At 37.5% G+C, this 20,359-nt stretch overlaps 1 protein-coding gene across 11 annotated transcripts in view; it reads left to right on the forward strand.

The window, feature by feature from the left end:
- Positions 1–20,359, forward strand: part of CNTN5 (contactin 5) — a 637,852-nt gene that overhangs the window by 178,730 nt on the left and 438,763 nt on the right. The window contains exon 1 of one of the 11 annotated variants that reach the window (XM_061374571.1): positions 11,633–11,767. The exons of the other annotated variants lie outside the window; for them this stretch is intronic. The gene's annotated coding sequence lies outside the window, so the exon portion shown is untranslated. Of the gene's footprint in view, positions 1–11,632; positions 11,768–20,359 lie in introns of those variants that run through there. 11 annotated transcript variants of the gene reach the window in all.

Raw genomic sequence — 20,359 nt, forward strand, 5'->3', positions numbered from 1 at the left:
GCCCAAACATCAAGAGCTTGTCTGTGAGGATCTTATGGGAGACAGTTTCAAAGGTGTTACTGAAGTCCAGGTAGAAAATATCCACTGTTCTCCCCACCTCTATCAAGCCAGTCATTTCATTATAGAGGTTTAGTGGTTTGGTCTAACACGACCTCCCTTTGGTGAAGTTATGCTGGCTATTCCGGATGATTTTGCAGTCATTCATGTACCTGGAAATGACTTCCAGCATTAGTTGTTCCATAATCTTCCGAGAGATCTAGGTGGGGCTGACTGGCCTTTAGTTCCCTGAGTGTTTTATATGCTGCTATCAGATTAATATTATAAACAATGTTATGACTTGTGTCACAAGATGAGCTAGTGAGGTCTTTTTACTTGGTCCTATTTCTCCATGGACTAGTAACATTGTGACTTTTTCAGTAACATACCAAACCAGGCTGAATATTCAAGAGTGTTCCAGAACAAATAAGAAGACCATTATTGATTTGGAAACCACTGAGAGGGTTTTTAAAAATATATTTAAAATAAATAAATAAATAAAGATAATAATAAAAATGCTGGCATGTACTTAGATGAGCCATACACCACCATATGAATCTGTAAAGACTTATTAGGCATAGCAGTAGTCCATCCCCTCCATTTTACCTTAAACTTTTATCAGAGGTAAACTTCTAAGGTTGATGGAGAAGCAAGAGAAGGGCAAATGAAGAAAGGGAAGGAAAGCAGAAAGGAAGATATTAAGAACACCAGCAATAAGGAGAAAGAAAGATCTAATGGGCTATCTGGGACAGACAGTTGCACTAGTTGCAACCTGACTGAGATTCGAAGCACCAGGCAATGCGGGAAGGAGAGCAACAGGACAGCTGTGGGCACCTAATGATCTCAGGGTGATGGAGGGAGCTTCAGTCATTAGTCCAATCAGCTGGATTCCCAATAAGGAAGCAATAAAAGGAATAAATATGTGCAGACATTCGTGTGTGTTGCGGTAACATTTTTAATCCAAATGAATGTCTTCAGTATACATCCTTTAATAGTTATAAACCTGGGATCTGATCCACCAGCACACTTTGTCTAACACAGTTTCAACATGGCTTTAACTGAATGGATATTTTTAGACAGGAATTTTACTATGTTTAGAGCAATCAAAAGTACATATCTATCCCCTGACCATCCTTTTCATAAACAAAGAAATGTATTCTGCTGATTTTCCTTAAATTTACTGGCCCTGTATCCCTGATTCTTGTCTTATGCACCCCACCTATACTTAATTTGCACAGAACTGTTAGCATCTATGTGTCAGTTCCCAGTGTAACTTACTTTTACTATAGCTTGAGCAGAAAATGCTCTGAATGACATAGCAAAGCCACAGTAGCCACTATTGGCACCTGAGTCCTTTTCCCTCTGCAGTTGTCATGATGCTACACCTCCGTACTTTCCACTGGCTTGGAAAACAGTTACCTTTTGTCCTTACTGTTTTTTTAGTTACAGGCACTGTGCATTGTCTGATCTTTACTCCCACATTACTTGTTCTCTTGTAGTGACTGATTAAGTAATGTTATTTTCCTTTTAGCTTTAATAGACCGTTCTTCCCTAATTGGAGTAACTGTCATCTGAGAACCAGCATGTTTCCAAAGTAAAGTACATAGACAGGCAGGAGAGTTAATTTCTTTTATTGTGTAAACAGTGACTCACTGTTTGTATAAATCACTTAGGAGGTCCAAATTTACAAGGATCCGCACAAAGTTTGGGTGTCTTCATTTCGTTACCTACCACAGAGTTTTGTTCTGAGAGGCACTCAACACAGAACAGCGTGTGAGAGTGAAGGCAGTGAGAGCCACAGGTACTTGACATATTCACAAATCAGGATAGCATTAAAGTGATCCAAAGTCAACATCTTAAAAACCCAGGTGATTTCAAGTATCTTTTAAAAAAAAATTTGCCTTAAAAAATACTGCTCCTTGATTTCCCTATCTGTAAATAGAAAAGAATTGACTTCACAAGGTCTGTTGATTGGAAAGGTTTATGTAACTTTTTAGGATTACTTGTGTTATAGAATGAGACATTTACTCATCCATGTTATTATTATTAAGTTACACATACTGGAAAAGCATTACAAACAACACCAGATGGAAATAACCCAGCTAAAGATTAGTCTCAGTTTGCTAGACTGTGGCTATTTGCCAGGACTTATGATAAACAAGATTCAGTCAGTCTTCACTGCACACTGATCCACTTTATTGGGTACCTTGTGAGTCAAAAAAAAAAAAGAAAAATTAGTCATAATCCTTTCTTTCCTCCTAGAAAGTGACATAAATCTGTAAAAAGTCATCGGTGGTTACAAAGGTGAAAGAAAGCATCCTGTTAATGAGACTTGAAAACAAGTATTTTGACACAATTAAAAAGAAACCAAGCAAACAGATATAACAGAAGTTTTGCTCAGAGGAGTTTATCATGAGAAGATTACTTGCACTGGCAACCAGCAATGACAGTGTGCTGTTTCCAATAGGTATTATTTTATTGACAGTGATGTAGCAGCAGTGCCAGAAGAAGCATCATGTCTGATAGAAAGGTTCAGCAATACACCCCTGTTTGCAAACACGAAGATCAAGTTGGAGTAGAATTTGATAACACCTTTAGACAATGAACTTGCTCACGGTTTCCTTCCCCCATCAACGTGCCTGTGTTTTATTGCATTGGAGAAAGCCTAGCTGCATGACAGAGCACTTAGGGGAGATTACACTATGCAAGGCAACATGCACAAAAAAAATGTAAGACTAAACTCAGTAGCTAAGTGTCATGACCTAAAGGGTTAGCCAGCCTGTGTGTGTGTACAGATTGCTACCATGGGTTTGTGAGATCCTGTAATGCACAAAAAGATGGAGTCTTTTAATACAAATGATTAATAAAGTGTCTCCAGGTATTACAAATCACTATCAGCAATAAATAGTACAGTATCAATCAATAATATGACACTAGTCAATAACAGCAGCAACCAAATAGCAAGAATCAATATAATAACAAACAATAACTATTACAGGTTAATACAAATTTATCATTAGCAAGGCAACTTATCACTAATATAACAGCAGATGCTTATGATAGACTACTTGCAGGATTATGTAATACCAGTCTCAAGTGAATTAGACAGATTTTTGAAAGGACCAAACCATCCCAAAGCAAAGGGTAAACCAGCCATCGAATGGGACCCAGTCATCCCAGGGGTGCAGGCACAAACTGAACAAATCCCAAAATAGGGCCCAGAGAGGGACCAATACGGTAACAGACAAAGTCTCACTTTAAAAATGATCCACATCAGGAGGCTGGAGTCAGCAGGCCAGCCCCAGTGGGAGTCCAAGACCTCAAAGAAAGTTAATGGAATTCAACTTGTTTAGGAAAGTAAAAGTACATACAACATAGGAAGATCTCAGGGAGAGAGGCTCCGTTTTGGATGAAAACTAAGCACTTTTCATAGAATCATAGAACGGTTTGGGTAGGAAAGAACCTTAAGATCACCTAGTTCCATCCCCCCTGCCATGGGCAGGGACACCTCACACTAAACCATCTCACCCAAGGCTCTGTCCAATCTGGCCTTGAACACCACCAGGGATGGAGCGTTCACAACATCCCTACAGCTCCCCTTCAGGTACAGGAAGGCTGCTATGAGGTCTCCACACCGCCTTCTCTTCTCCAGGCTGAACATCCTCAACTTTCTCAGCCTTATCTTCATACGGGAGGTGCTCTAGTCCCCTGACCATCCTCGTGGCCTCCTCTGGACTTATTCCAACAGTTCCATGTCCTTTTTTGTTGAGAGCGCCAGAACTGCACACAATACTCCAAGTGACATCTCACAAGAGCAGAGGGGCAGAATCACGTCCCTTGCTTCTTTTGATGCAGCCCAGGATACAGTTGGCTTTCTGGACGGCGAGCACACATTAAAGCCAGCTCATGTTCATTTTCTCGTTGACCAGCACCCCCAAGTCCTTCTCCGCAGGGCTGCTCTGAATCTCTTCTCTGCCCAACCTGTAGCTGTGCCTGGGATTGCTCCGACCAAGGTGTAGGACCTTGCACTTGTCCTGGTTAAACTTCATAAGGTTGGCATCAGCCCACCTCACAAGTGTGTCAAGGTCCCTCTGGATGGCGTTCCTTCCCTCCAACATTTCAATGGAATTTTCATATTGTAAAGTCATAAAAGGGCATAGGACACCATCACTTTGAGCAATCAACAGATGCTGTTAATGTCTGCTCTTCACCTGAAACAGCCTGTAGGTGCTGATGTTTCTGTCCTTTCAGCCCAATTGTATTTTCCCAGACAGTAAATTGCATTACATTTTCTTGTGTTTTGCACTTAATGATGGTATCCCAGGATGTCATCAGTTTCTAGGTTCCCCACCTGTACTTCAAAGAGTTTTTTCAAGGATGTTTCCGGTCCCAAGGCCTAGTTCTGAAGCTCACAGTTCCAGACTGACGTGTTTTCTTGTGTTAGTGATTTTCCGCTCTCTAACCAGGCTACCATTCTGGCTGCTGACATCACAAAGTTATAGCACTAGTTATGATATGGAGTATAATCCCAAACTAAAGCACACAGCACTATGTTGTTAACTTTCTACAAGCTTCTCTGCTGATGCTAGAGAAACAGAAATCAGAAGCTAAATATTACACCTGTGCACTGGGTAATATTACATCTGCCCACCGGGCAAATGGCCTTCTTTCAGGGATGAGTGTGTGTCCTCAGAGCTTAATGTATAAGGCTAGGCATTATCTCCTGATGTAGAATTTTGTTCTTCCAAAATCTGCATATAAGCCATTGGGTTCTTCCGTTACAGAACTCTACTGTTTGTTGGAAATGCTTATTATAGCCTTCATCTTTATTGGCATTGGCTGCTTTTAACCTTTCACTTGCCAGTTTATCTCTCTATGCTTTCCCTTCTGGAAAATGGACATTTACCTCTATTGTAAAAAATTGTGATACACTGCAGACAAGACCAGTGCTAGGTATTACAGATACTACAGTCACCATAATTTTTGTTATTATATGCAGAGGGGAAGAAGGACTGCTCTGTGATCATTCCTGTTTCTGAAGCTTACAGAAGGAAGGTGTACGTCAGCAGACAATACAAAAGTACTTGTAAATATCAAGGTATTATTTAAATTTAAAAATGGACTTGTTGCTATATATATATATAAAGACTTTGCTAACACTTTCTGTCTACCAGTCTAAAACTTTATTAAGAAATTAGGTTGGGTTTTTTTTTTAATTATTGAGCTCCAGATAGCATGCATATGTTTGGAAGAAATTCTTAGATTCATAGACCTGTAAACATTTTTCCAGAGGTCAAGTCTATTAACTACAGTGAACAGGCTGGAAATCACCCTGAGGATCATAACCTGCCACTCACTATGTGGTATATATCATTCCCATGTGCCTGCTTGCTTTGTGCTTTTAAATAACAGTTTCTTCACCACTGCAGGACTTGGCTTTTAGCTTCTCAGTGGAAACATTTTCTTCTTCATTTAAGGTCAGAATTAGACTCAGCTTCTCTTGATCTGACCAAAAATATTGCCCTTCATACAAGTATAGAAATGCTTTCACACTTAGAATAAATCAGTAGATAGCCTTGGTTCTGTTTCATTAAGTTATATGTTATAAGATAGAATCCTATATGGATAAATTCAGACAGGAATTAAAGGATAAATTGAAATGGGAGAAATTACTGACTCATGGAGTAGTCATGTTTAAACAGTTTGGGCGGTTTTCTTTGGTTTTTTTTGTTTGTTTGTTTGTGTTCTTTTTTGTTTTTTTTTTTTAAAGGCTTGGGCAGAAGTATGACAACCTGTGTCATGACCAGTACACTTGATAAGGAGCCTGAGGAGCAATTTTTTTGCCTTCAAGTTTTCCTTGTATAACTACCTTCTGTGTCTTTTCTCATATTCCCTTTTTAATTTTCACCTGTGAAGACTGTACAGTACCAGAAATAGACTGAAGCAGGAAAGCAAAAAAAAAAAAAGATGCTAAATAGAAAACATTGCACTGAGAATTCAAAAGCAGTTTTGAAATGCACCATACACAGTGGAAATACTTGTGGTTTTTATAGCAAGCGTATTCTTCAGTGCAACCTACAGTACAAGGCCTCCCAGGAGATAGTTAGGAACAAAATTGTCTTTGATTTTAATGGCAGCTATATTTGCTGAGGATGGTGTTATCTGCCTTGCAGTCACCGGGTAGCCTGGTTGCACAGCAGGAACCTCTAGCCTGTAGTATAGACACAGATAGTGACTCTCACTTCAGCTCTCTAAAAGATGACTGGAGTTTCCTCTACTGTAATGTAGGCATTGCATTTCTTAGAGAAGTTGATGTTGCCCAGACAAATTTTCAAGCTAGATAGAAACTGTGGCCCATTGCCATAATGGGGAAAAGGCTAAATGAAGAGGGAGGAAGATCTGATTTAGCCCCTGCAAGAAAAGTGGAATTATGAATTGGCAGATGAGCAAAGGTAGCTATTTTTCTGAACCGTGCTGCATCAGAAGTAGTAGGTTTGTTTAATAAATGGAGAAGGGGAAGTCAATTGCCAGGATATTTTAAGGATAGGATTGAATGATATTGTACTTCTACACTGACTGAAGCTTTAAAAGGGCTTAACTGTCCTGTGAGAGGTCAAAAGTGGGAGAAAGATCTATACATCTTTCAGACTATTTTTTCTAGCTAACTATAGCAGGTCTCAATCAGTCATATTCCCAAACCTATTCCCTCTCTATCCGCTCACCACCACCACAGCCCCCCCTCCCCCCCGCCCCTGCCCCTTGCCCTTCCACCATTTAATAACTTTATTAGAGCTTCCCCTTTCTAACACGCAAAAACTCACTGATTCTTTAACGGTCATTAATCAGAATGTAACCTGTCCTGTCTGAGGTTCACTGGAAGGCTGCATAGCCCTATAGTGAGCTATTCTTCAAAGCCTTCCTCTACAACCTTTCTGTGGATACTGATTTTACACCCCTCTTCCACTCTAATTTCCTGTTCAGTCTACAATATAGCATCTATTAATTACAGAAAGTTGGGAAGTATAAGACTCTGCAGCAGGAATACTCTGAGCCTTGCAAATAACCATAGAAAGGTTTTAGACCTTTGGGTGTAATGGGCTGTAAAAGTAAAAGCTGTAATTTATTGTTTCTTTCAGCTACTGAAACCTAATGGCTAGGCCACCTTCTGTGGAATTCAGGAATCTGCAGATGTTTCTATCTAATAAGAAGTTTGAATAAAGTATGGTGCTTTTCCTTTTAATGCATCATACTTCTGTGTTATTGTGCAAACTTTTTTCACAATTATTTTTTGACATTCAGATGAAAACTAAAAATAATATGGATTTATTTTAGTTCAAAACCAAAGGATTCTTTTTAATTAAATCTGTGACCATTATTAGTAAAAAAAAAAAAAAAAAAAACAAACAAAAACACCCAGATGAGTTATTCCTTTTACTTCATGTTAAATCACTCTAAAAAATAACGAATATCAATGCACAGGCATATGGACATGTATGAACAGAACACACAGTAAGAGCTTATTTCGTGCACACACATACTCAAAGAGTTCATGGATAAATACCTCTGTTTCTCTTAAGAGAAACTCAAGGAAACAAAAAAATTAAGTGCAAATCATACCTAAGGTAAGTTATTTGGCATTGTCTCTACAGTGTATTTCTATCTGTTTCTAATTTCCACTAAATAGAAAAAAAGGCATTGCAACAAACAATATTTATATATATATCATATATATACACACATATATATATGTATATATGAAAAGACACAGGATGACATGATTCCTAAGGGCAATGTCTTCCTTTCCCAGGTGGTTGTAAACCCAGCAGGCAAATGACTAATCAGCTTAATAACATCTAGGAATTAGTTCCAAAAGGTGCTGTGGGGAAGTGGAATATTTTTATACTCAAGATATTTTTATGGCCAGTAAAGAAACACACCTTGTATGTAAATTTGATAATGTGTTATTATCATTTAAATCCTAACTGTCTACTTGAAGATTTTTCATTAGTTTGCTTCTTATTATTACAGAAAAAAAGAAATAGAAAATAAAGAGAATAATACTGTTGCATAAGAAGTTGACACTTCCATACATCAACTCCTGATATTTACCAGTTTTATGGTGTTTTTTGATTTTCCAGCATCTTCTGGTTCAGCGTGGGGAGAAGGTATAGCTAGATTTCAGCATCCTGAATCCTTCACTGAAACTCATGGATGATTTATTCCTCCTCATCTAAGGCTTACACAGGGACATTTTTATATATTTGTCAACATGCTCACAGCTTGCTGTTTGTTCACTGGTTTCAAGTGTGTGCATCGTCTGGATGTACTATTTATGGCACACTTTACATATGTTAGATACGTGTTCTTTGTTCTCTTTGTTGCCTGAAAAGCTGATTTTGACAGGTCTGTACCTTCTTAGCTGGCCAGTGGGTTGTTTATAGCTCATGGGTCTCCACCACCAGTTGTGTCCTTTCTCTAGTGGTTGTGTGCCTGCCCCTCTCTACACTACATTCTGCTTTCAAGTTCACTTTTGTAATACCATGGATATATTCTTCTATGCTATGCCATTTTGTTACAGTCATAAATATTATACACAGAATACACAGAATAACTACTTGTTACTATTACCTACATGAAAATTGTGCCATAGAAGGATGAGCACAACCAAAATGAAGTGGATCTAGTTACCTGGTCATTTTGAAAATTGCTGCTGCAGCTCCACTGGCTACAACAAAGCTTAGCTAGGTAAAACAAGTTCAGACAGAGAAAACCTGACAAGTCTTGAGGCCTTGCAAAGTTAGTAGAAAGACCATACCCTTTTAATAGTTGTGGCAGTATCTTATTCACTGGTCTATAGAATCCATTCCACTCGGAGCAGAATCTAGTACCTTTTTACCTTATAGGTAAATTTAGATGCTTAATAGCTGAGGTCTGTAACATCCAGGTGCTGCATGGAGCAGCTCACATTTTGTCAAGTGCAATAAATAGTGTTTGTGTGGGGGTGTTTATGTCAAAGGTGGCAGCTGAAGCTTTTCCTCTCAAAGATGAGTAACGGTTCATGCCTTGCAGGGTGTGTCTCTAAATGGTTGCTAACAGACAAATGCTTAAAAGATAAGAGGGAGGGATGACATTTCTTACTAAAGGTGCCAAAGGTGTGCCATGAAATACAATTTTGAAGGCTGGAAGAAGCGTCTTTTTGTGTGTGTTTTTAGGCTTATTCACATAGATAATTACATAGATTATTTTCATTAATGACTAAAACTGATACAAATACTGTAAGGGAATGACAAGTCATATCTAATTGTCTCTCTTCCCATACAGTGACTTCATCACTGTTGTTTTGTTTCTGTGTTGTTATTTTTTTTTGTAGTCTTTCTCTTCATAATCTTTATAAAATTTCACTGTTTTCTACAACTTGAGCCATTTCTGACAGAAGGGTGAGCAGAATATCTTCCTCTACTTCACAAATGTAAATGGTTTCTGGACTGCAGATGTAGCTTTGAATCATTCAAGCAGTATGGGATTTAGCTGTAATACCACTTAGGCAAATTCTGATCCACTAGGATGGTCTACAGAGAGTTAACGAGAAAAGCATCAGTACTTCTCCCTTGTATTGAGATATACATACATATATATATATGTATTTAATATGCAATGTAAGTCAAAACTAGTCTCCCATCCCTAATTCAGTGCCTTTCCAAAGGCAAAGTTTAGGTAAATTCTTTAATTCAAACTTCAAGGCCAATACAGTGAGGAAAGGTTGTTCATAATTCTCAAGTGCAGCAGCTATGAAATTGGTAGTCAGTTCTACCACAGCGCCTTTGGTAGAACTTTAGACACCTAATCTGTTTCCTGGCAGTTATATACACAGGTCTGGCTAGGACAGCTAATTGGCTTTTATTTAATTGTTTAGTTTTTACTAGGCCTAAAATTGTTTAATAGATGTACTCCCAGTTGCTGACTGATTCCCAGGAAAACAGCTTAACTAGGGAGTAATTTGGAACAGAAAGACATTCTTGTGACTCATTAAGTCAGAATGAAGTTTTGTGAAAGTCAAGGGAAGAAGCATCTGAGAACATAGGTTAGACACACAAAAAAGTGAAAAAAAAACAACAAAAAAAAAACAGAAAAAGTTTTAAGATGATATAACTGTGTTTGCTGTTTGGTTAATAAAGACTTCTGCAGGAAAAAGACTGGATTTCACACTTCATGTGAAAGTTAATTAAACCAAAAGCTCACACAGCATCACAACAATGGTGCTTCTTTTTGTTTGGAGTTTTTTTTTTGTTTGTTTGTTTAGGGTTTTTAAATTAAGGGTGTTAGTAACTGTTCACATTTAGTGAAAGTGTTGTGATCTTTCTGTTGTCAATTTAAGTTAATAATTGGATAGTTCAAACAATCATTATTTTAAAGAAGTTGTACCTTTAAGGGTAATAAGCTAAAAGGTGATGCATGCCTCTAACGTAATTTTAAATGAGTAATTTGAACACAAATTCTATGATTCTAAAGTAATCAGGAAAGTTGTAATTACATGTCTTAGTTTAACACCAGCTTTCACCTAAGCAGCCACTTGATCACTCTGCTCCCTACCCCCTCCCAAAGAAAATTGGATAAGAAGGAAACCCAGTGGATTGAGAGAAGAATAGGTTATCAATTAAAATAATGCTGCATCATCATCATCATCATCATAATGTGGGGAGAAGTGGAATAAAACCTGAGAAAGATAAGTCATGCACAATAGAATTACTCAGCACCTGCTGACTGATGCCCATCACACCCCTTAGCAGCAATTGGTGACTTCCAGCTAATTTCCCCCAGTTTATATACTGAACGTGATGATCTATGGAATACCCTCTGGCTAGTTCAGAACAGCTGTCCTGGCTGTTCTCCCTCCCACATTCTCGTGTTCCTTCTTGTTGGTAGGGCATGGAAAATTCTAAAGTCCTTGACTTAGAGTAAGCACTACTGAGCACTACTAAAACATCAAAGTTACCAGTATTGTTTTCATAGTAAATACAAAACACAGTATTGCGCTGGCTGCTAGGAGGAAAATTAACTTTATCCCAGCCAAAACCAAGACAGAATATCACCCAGAAAAGGTCACCTTAAAAAAATAATAATATGGAAAAGAATCTTTAGAAAAATGCTTATAAAGTTGTTTAAATTCAAACAACAGAGATTATAACTTTCCATTATAGATGAGTTACATAAATAAAAAATGTTAATCATGTAAACTTGTAACTTTTCCATTCTTCTCAGTACTATCTTTTCTTTATAGGGTAGCAGATAAAAAAGGACTCTTTACTTCTACTTTTGTTGTTGTTGCTGTCGTATGAAATAGCATTTTTTCCTCTACCAGCATAAAGCAAAGCACTTTTGAATTTTGTATCCATTCTGAAACAAGATAGGTATCTCAGTTTTAATTCATACAGCCAATAAACACTGCATGTCATGCAACATACAAGGAATTAAATATGAGAGTCAAATGAAGAGATCTCCACATACAAGAAGTTTTGAGTGATCTAAAACTTGAAATGCAGGTCTACACGTGCATGTAACTTCTTTGCTTTTTTCTTTTTTTTCCCCCACAGATCACTGAAAAAGAGTCTTTATATATTTTGATTCAGTTCAGCTCCTGAGTATCATCGGCTTTCACTCATACAAGACCTAGTCTGTGGAGACCATTTCTGTTCTGAAGGACAACTTCTTTACAGCGAGTAGCACAGTTAAGGTAGTGGATATTTAAACTGAACTGCTTTTGGAACATGTTTATGTCCTTATTGCTTGCATGTATTAGTTTAAAAAATTAAAATCAAACCCAGAAGGTCTTACCAGCAGTTTAACCTGAATAAGCCTATAAATGAACATAGATTGAAAAATAAAATCTAGTTTTCTGGATAATATTGTTCTGGTTTTCACCATGGTTTTGTAGAAAGATCTGTCTTGAAAGCGCTTACCACTTCTTGAAAATATTTTAAAATTATCACTGCAATATACTCTTAACCTGGATGCACTGAATAGCTTTTAAAGATTCTTTTTTCTCATGTTTAACAGCGTCTTCTTAGCCCTTGAAAACTCTGTAGACAAGACTATATAGAAAAGACTATATTGTATTTCAAACCTCCTAGGTATTTCAGTGTGGCTTGGTCTAGTTCTAGTATATGGAGGGTTTGTTACAGGAATCTGAAATCACAAGTTCTTGTGAAGGCAAAACTAACAGTAAAGGATAGTGCCCCTTTTAGGCAGTCAAGAGTTTGTTCCAAACTAATATTAAATGTTTTTTTAACTAAATACATGTTTTATTAGAATATTCAAATAAATACAAATCTGTATTAATGAAGCAGATGAATGTGAGTAGTGGTGTGCTCATTTAGAGCCTATTGTGTTACAAACCAGTGTGATATAGCAGCTGTAGGTAAGAGTCATTTGAATCTGACATTCATTATCCAGATGAACGATGGATATTCACTTTAAATTTATCATGAATACAGCACAGATGAAAATAAGATGGAGTAAATGTCTCCAGTTATCTGTTAACTGGTGTGCTTCATTATTTAATAGCTAAATGACTTATGATCATGTAGTTCAGAACGCCTCTAATTCATTTTGAATTGAGTCTTTATTCTCAACCTCAAATTATGGTTTATTAGCAGGTCAACTTAAAGAGCTTGCTAAAGTGTAGTGTGGCTGTGCAAACATATTTGGAAGCATATAGTTCATTGTTGGATGTCAAATGTTTTACCTGCCTACCCAGCTAATTGAGAATTATATCAGAAAACAAGCAAGCCATTGTAATGAATGACACAGACAGTGACCTCCGAACAGACATAAGTGAATTAGAACTGATGAACTTGATATGAGTAGATTCACAGTGTCATTTTAAATATAACACAGTTTAACTCATTTTCCTGCTCTTGACAATGTATTGCAACCACTAAAAGCGTAAGGAAGATTGGCAGGTGGATTTTAACATGTTTTCTCTGTACAAACCTTATTAGAGTAGGAGGTGTATTGGAAGGATTTCTTTCTATTAAAATAAAACAACCCATTTGGACTCTGAATGCATGCTAAGCAGGTATTCTGGCATCAAAGAAATGTCTTCAATGTCTTTGAGGATCAAGAGTTAGTAGGAGGAGAGAAGAGGGAAATTTTTTTCCCAATTTATAAATGAAAAACCACTCTCTCCTTTTCCTTCGCAAAGACCAGAAAAGATAAATTTAAGTAATAATTTTGTTCGAGAATTTAACTTCTTACATATTTCTGTTTCTCAAATTAATATCTATTTATAGGCTGAATAATTATGCATGCAACATGTCAGAATTTTCTTAGTCTTTAGACTGGAGGCTTTTGACAATCCAATTTTGACAAAAACACCAGGATCATTTACGAACGAACTTCTGGCCTGCCCACCTTTGCACATGATGTTAACTTCATCCTTTCTTGCAATAGAACAGAACTGAGTCTTGTGTCTGTTTCTTAAATCCATGTGGTTCATTAATAATAAATGTTAGTGTTCACTTCTAGAAATTCCCATGTAAAAAAATAACATAAATTTACAGTAAACCACAGATCATGGTGTGTTTTGATCAACATTTATAATGAAGGAAGATGATTTGGCACAATTTTATGCATCTGCTTATTTTATTGGTGATGAATATGCCCTGAAAACAGTATCTTTGATACTACATGTCCTCAACATCTCAGTAAGTCCACAGTGTGAAATAAAAAAGGTTTAGGGAAAACACTGAGCTCCCCTGACTACACAATTTTTCCTCAGCTCTGAAACTGGGAATGCTTTCATCCCTTCTTTCCAAAATGCAACCGATCTCTTTTTTTTTTTTTTTTTCCACCTAAGATTCTACTAATTCCCCTATTTTTGGTCTTTCATTTCTGTGGGCTTATCTTTTGTTGGATTTCCCAGGAATAATACTTTTGTACACAACTGTCAAATTAGAATAGCTGGTGCATGTCAGTCTCATTCTCAATTTTATGTTAAACACTCAGATAAATTCAGAACAGCAGCAAAACTTACATAAACGAAATCTCTCTGATGCATATTCTTTTGAATAGGCTATGTCAGTCTTTTTATAGTGTTTATCTTTTCTATGTGGACTTTGGCATAGTGATTACATTTAATAGGTCTTTTAGAACTGGTCTTTCAAATTTTGCTGGAATAAAAAATTGCCAGTTATGGGAAAGAGTTGCTAAAATGGGAAATACAGAGGGTTTAGTGTATTGTTGATCTAGGCAATCTGAAATTCTGACAATTGTAACAGTGATGGACAGGAACAAAAGTGGCGCTGATTTTAAACAGACAACTCTATGTTGTCTTCCAAATATGATGATTTCAGTAAACTAACATAGTGAAAGAATGGAAGGACCTGACATGAGTTAGTAATTTTCTGTATGTGGAAATTTAACAATCCTTAAATAGCTCATGCTGGATAAAAGAAAAACAGAGAAATGACCTTTATATTTGTCACCACTGCAAATCATGTTGTTCCACTGTTCCAGTGATGCATAGAGGTGGAAATAACGGAGATGAGTACAATAGACTTTTCCATAGACTGAGTTTTCCGGGTCATTTAATTCTCTCTAGTGTCTTCAGAACCTTTCCAACAGAGCTAATGATAACAGATTGCCACATTATCCTGCTCATGCTGACCTGTTTGGGTAGCTGCCAGAAATTCCAGTCACTCAGAACTATGGGTGAAAAAAAGTGTTTATTGAATTCAGTTCTTACGGTTATTATAAGGAAAAGGAAAAATAAAAGAAGGAAAAAAAAAAGTATTACTGAGTAATTCATGCGCTTAGTAATGATTTGATTATTTTGAAAATTGATACTTCAGATCTGGGTTGCTGCTCTGCTGCAGCTTGTTTTGGATCTTCCTTACAGACTCTGGCCTTCTGCCAATTCACGTTCCATGGGGATAGTTCCCCCAGTCTAACAAGGTTGTTTTTTCAGCACATAGCCAGCTAAAGCTATCCACACTAACTCTCTCCTTGTCAAAAGAGAAATAGCTGTGGCTCTGAAGGTGATGAATGTAGCTTTTTCTTAGGAACTGTGATTTCTTTGAGGCTGCATGCACTTATTAAGTTGCTAAGGAGAAAGTCTCACCACCTGGGCATATAATGGAATTCAATTTCAGATACTTTTATAATTTACCCTAAGTGTTTATATCTCTAGTTTTGTTATAACTTTCTGAGAACCAGGAAGCTTGAGATCAGATCCAGCATGTGATTTTTGCCATTAAACTACATTTAAGTTCCTCTAGAAAGCTAGATACATCATACTTGCTCCAAATCAATGCAAAATGAGGTTAAGAGTATTATCAAAGGTCATTTACCAGACACCAATGACTGAGTTACTCTTCCCAGTTGTTTTCTAACTTAGGACTGATGTTCAAGCTGGCACTGAGCATCTAAGTCACCTGCATAGCTTTCCCCTGATTGTAGATTATAGAACTAGAAATACTACAGTGGGAAGATGTCATCAAATCTGATTGAAGTTCTTTACTGTGAGGGTGATAAGACACTTGAACAGCTTGCCCAAAGAAGTGGTAAATGTTTCATCCCTGGCAGTGTTCAAGGTCAGGCTGGACAGATCCTTGGGCAACATGGTCTGAAATGAGGCATCCTCTCCCATGGAAGGGGGCTGGAACTAGATAATCTTAAGGTCCTTTCCAACTAAAACCATTCTATGGTTCTATGAAATCAGAAAAAGTTTCTTTCTAAGTCTGCATCACATGTGAAGGGCTCAAATGTCAATATTATGTAAAAAGTTTTGCCTGCTGAATGTAAAGGATTGCAGCACAGCAGCAGCTTTGCTAGCCACTGACTCTCTACACATGAGTAGCAACTTAATTCTCAAGGCTGGAAGAGCAACACAGGCTGGGGCATCATGGGAGCTGTCACATGTAGTAGCAGGATTAATTGCACCACACTAATTTTAAAAGAACATTTGAAAGGTTCTTTTAAACCTTACATGCCTGATAACTTGTTACCAAAGGGCATACTTGTACTCCCACTGAGAAGATTCATGTTTTCCAGGCCTGAAATGGCTGTAATGATCCTGGTCTTTCCTTCCCATGCATTTACAATAAAAATAATTAGAGTATCAGAAGGTCTAGACCTTGACATTATTTACTTTAAGACTTCAATTTTATATCAAATTGCTTAATTTTAGTAGTGATGAACTCTTATATTTTGCTGCTAAATAGATGTACAAATGTTATAATGCTATAAAATTGACTTGATCTTGATGTTAATAGAAAAGAAGAAAGTCTTCAGATTAACATATGAAGTCCTGTTATAGTCCTGAAGTATTCAAATATTTTCTAAATACATAATTTGAGGGATTAAATTGTGACATATACATTTGCTGCTCACTAAGGACTAATGAGATTCTAATATCTAACATATTAATAGTGGTTCACTGCCTTCTGTTATAGCAGAATGTGGAGAATAGAAATACAATTTTAACTAATTGCATGTATTTGGGTTTCTGATCTTCTATAAATCTCTCTCCTACAAGAAGCCATTTTTATAAACCTCAGTATGATCTAAAGAAGAAAAGGGTTTTTTCCTAATATAGTTACTTAGGCTAAGTCTGACATTATAGCAAAGCCCAACCAACAACAAATCACTGAGAAACATGAGGTTCAGTTCTATTCTTTCTACCTTCTCTTCCCTGTTGCGTATCTACGGGTTGTACAGTTGATGCATAACTGGTTGAGCCAGTAGAAAATGTTTTGGGGTTTTTTGTTTGTTTGTTTTCTTTGTTTTGTTTTGTTCAGTCTGTGGTTAAACCAGTTTATTAGATGTGGGGGAAATTTCAAGGCAGCAAGACCTCTACTTGCTGTGGCAGCTTGCTATGAGATTGGCTTTCCTAACACACTAAGCCACAAAGCATGCTCTAATTTTTGAAGCAGGGAAGATTCCTGCAGTGAATCGATAGCATTAGAAATCCCAGTGTGAACACAAGTGAACTGCATGCAAAGCCTCTTCACCGGGAATGCCACTTGCCACTGCTGAATGATTAGCTACTTTTGCAAAACTAAGTGGAGTAGGGCTTTACCAACCCTCGTGTCTGATTTTGGGGAGGCACCATGCTCTTCAGGAAAGCAGCAATGGGTCAGGCCTGTCAAACCACTGAGGTCCAAGCAGGTTCCAGTGTTTGTTAAATCAGCTCTAAAATTTTCATAAAGACCAAATATGCTTACTTTCCACATAGTGAATATGAAACCCAGTCTCAAAACCTGGCCATGGCAGGTCCAGCTATACCCATTGAAGCACTGTCTCCCAGCAGCCAGGCTGAGATTAGCCGCAAGGCAGCCAGTCATTCACAATGCAGGAGGATGAATGTTGGGGAAGATATCACGCAGTAGCCCATCTTTAACTAAGAAATGAGCAGGAGAAAATCTGATGTTGTTAGCCATACATCCTTTGTATGTAGTGAATACGAATGTTGACAGCTATAAGCATCTGAATCTTTAAGATGGCTCACTATTTTATATGGACTTCAAATATCTGGGTGATAGCCAGCTGAAGAAATTGCTGAGGTAGAGACAGTTTTGGAAGATGCTTATATTTTTCACTATTTTTATTCAGAACAGAAAAATAATGGATTGAAGCTGATAATAAAAAGCCACTGTATGAACTTAAGTCTCATGCTGGGGAAAGACTCTTCATTAGGGACTGTAGTGACAGGACAAGGGGTAACGGGTTCAGACTTAAACAGGGGAAGTTTAGATTGGATATAAGGAGGAAATTCTTTCCCATTAGGGTGGTGAGGCACTGGAATAGGCTGTCCAGGGAGGTTGTGAATGCTCCATCTCTGGCAGTGTTCAAGGCTAGCTTGGACGAGGCCTTGGGTGATATGGTTTAGTGCGAGGTGCCCCTGCCCATGGCAGGGGGGTTGGAACTTGATGATCTTAAGGTCCTTTCCAACCCTAACTATTCTGTGATTCTATGATTCTATGTGGGATTTTCATTATCTGGTTAATACAAGCACAACATTTCAGAATAACTTTATATAAGCACGCATGTATCAGGTTTTATATGACATTCGTAATTTCAAGTTTTCAGAAGTATTTGTAAAACATATGTTTATATTTGATGCTTTGTTTTTTTCTCCCTAGAGTAGGAAAAAAAAAGCTAAAATGCCATAAGGATGCTTATACCATGCTGCCTTTTACATGACCAGAAGGAGGGACAAAGAGACTGTCAACACACTTTGATTTTTGTCTCACATTTTCTAACCTGAATCTACATCCCTATCTCAAGTCTTACAAATATCCACGTGACTTAAAACTAGTTTTGTTCGCATAACATGCAGATTTTTTTGGTAGGGTCCTAGGGCACAAATGCAAAATAGAACACCTCTTTAAAAGATTAGTTTTCTGGACTGTAAACTGGGAGAAGTCTTAGCAAATAGGATATATTTTTGATTTTTGCAGCGTTTTGAAGAAAATAGAACAAAATCCATAGCCTCACACAAAAATTAAAAGCTCATATAGTATTAGAGAGACACTCTGAAAATAAGCATTAAACATCCCTAATATGCAGCACAACTCCTTTATCAGCAGTTTCGGGGGAACAATAATTACTTCTGCTTTGACAGGATGAGAAGAACCAAAGCTCAGTATTATTTGTTGTCATTATAATAATTATTGCTATTTATTACTTATAGCAGGAGAATTTTCCCTATTTAAAATCCTCAGAATGAAAGTTATTGTCATTCTTATAATCTCATATGCGGTAGGGTTTCTAAAGAAGCTTTGTAATTAGTTCTTTCAAATTCATATGAACATTGTTATTGTCTTAATCTAATATTTGGTACTGATAGAAATGAGCTGCAAAATATTTAATGACATTTTGCAAGTACTGTCTTGTCAAGTTTGTCATTGCCACCTGACACGAGCAATTTTAGAAGTCAACAGTCTTGTTAGTTAACGTTAATGAACTTGGCAGTCACACATAATTGGCTCTTACCTTGTTTTTCATGTCTTTTAATGGGATTGTGCCAGGGTTTTTTGAAGTATAGGCTTCAGATTTATTGATTGTGCAACTGTAAAATTACTTCTTGTAACTGATGCTTGCCTGGATTTTCTGTCACATGAGCTAAACCAGATAAAAACCTAATCCAGTAAAATTAAGTAGCTCTGTATAAGAAGCAAATTTCATAAAATTGTATTGTTCAGATAGAAAAAGGACCTCAGGCAGTCTTCAGTCCAATCTCCTGCCCACAGCAGGTCAGCTCTGAGGTCAGACCATCTTAGGTCTTCACCCACCTGGGTACTGAAATCATCCAAGGACAGAGATTGTGCAGCCTCTCAGCTTGTGCCACTGCCTGACTCTCCTTATGGTGATAAAGCTCCTCTTTATATTCAGGCTGAACACCTCTCATTTCAAATTGTACATGTTGATTCTCATCTTCCCAACCTGAGCTGCTGTGAAGAGACTGGCTCTGTCTTTTCAATGACCTTCTAATAGGCACTTGGGGTGGGGGGGTGTGGGGGGGTGGTGCGGCGCATGCTGTTATGTGTCTCTCAATGCACTCTCTGCTCCAGGCTAAACAAGCCCAGCTCCTCCAGGCTGTCCTTATGGAACAAGTAACTGTTCCCACCATTTCTGTGTCCTCCCCTCATACCCCCTCCACTTGGTCACCACCTTTCTTGTACTGAGTGGCCACAAACCAAATGTAGCATTCTAGTTACAGAAGTTCTCAGAGGAGTGGGAGAGAATACATTCTTTATCTCAAAGTTGAGATTCAGAAACATGACTGAATTGGCATTTTTTTCTGATTTGAAACCAACTTTAATTTATAGTAACATGAATCATTCTTTTGCTGGTGTACCAAAAGTAGCATGTGGCCTTCAGACAAATGTATCCAAAGGGATGCATAATTTCTTATGTAACTCCTGTTAATAATTCCTGAACTCAGAAACATTTGAAGGAGGTAGGAGATAAGGTAAGAACCACAACAATCTAATTTGATTACGTAGGGGAATTATTCAGTTGCTTCTTTTAGTGATATTTGCACAATTACAGTTTCCTGTAAACATCATGTTCTCTGATCAAAAGAGAGCAAAAAGAAAGAACAACCTTTAACTGATGTTTACTTGTTTTAAAATGGGTGGGACTGTCCCAGTTCCTATTTAGAAATGAAACAGCTGAATGGGGCTGTTTCAACTCATTCTGGTTGATACCAAGTGAACATGAGCACACCTCTTGTTTCCCAGGAAAATAATCTGGTTCTCAGGTCAAGATGGCATTAATCAGAGTAGTGACTTTCAACATAGTGAAAATTCTGAGGAACTCC

This window comes from Neopsephotus bourkii, unplaced genomic scaffold (assembly GCF_033783945.1).
Source record: "Neopsephotus bourkii isolate Nb327-2 ecotype Australia unplaced genomic scaffold, CSIRO-AGI_Nbou_v1 NB_1638, whole genome shotgun sequence".
Classification (NCBI taxonomy): domain Eukaryota; kingdom Metazoa; phylum Chordata; class Aves; order Psittaciformes; family Psittacidae; genus Neopsephotus; species Neopsephotus bourkii.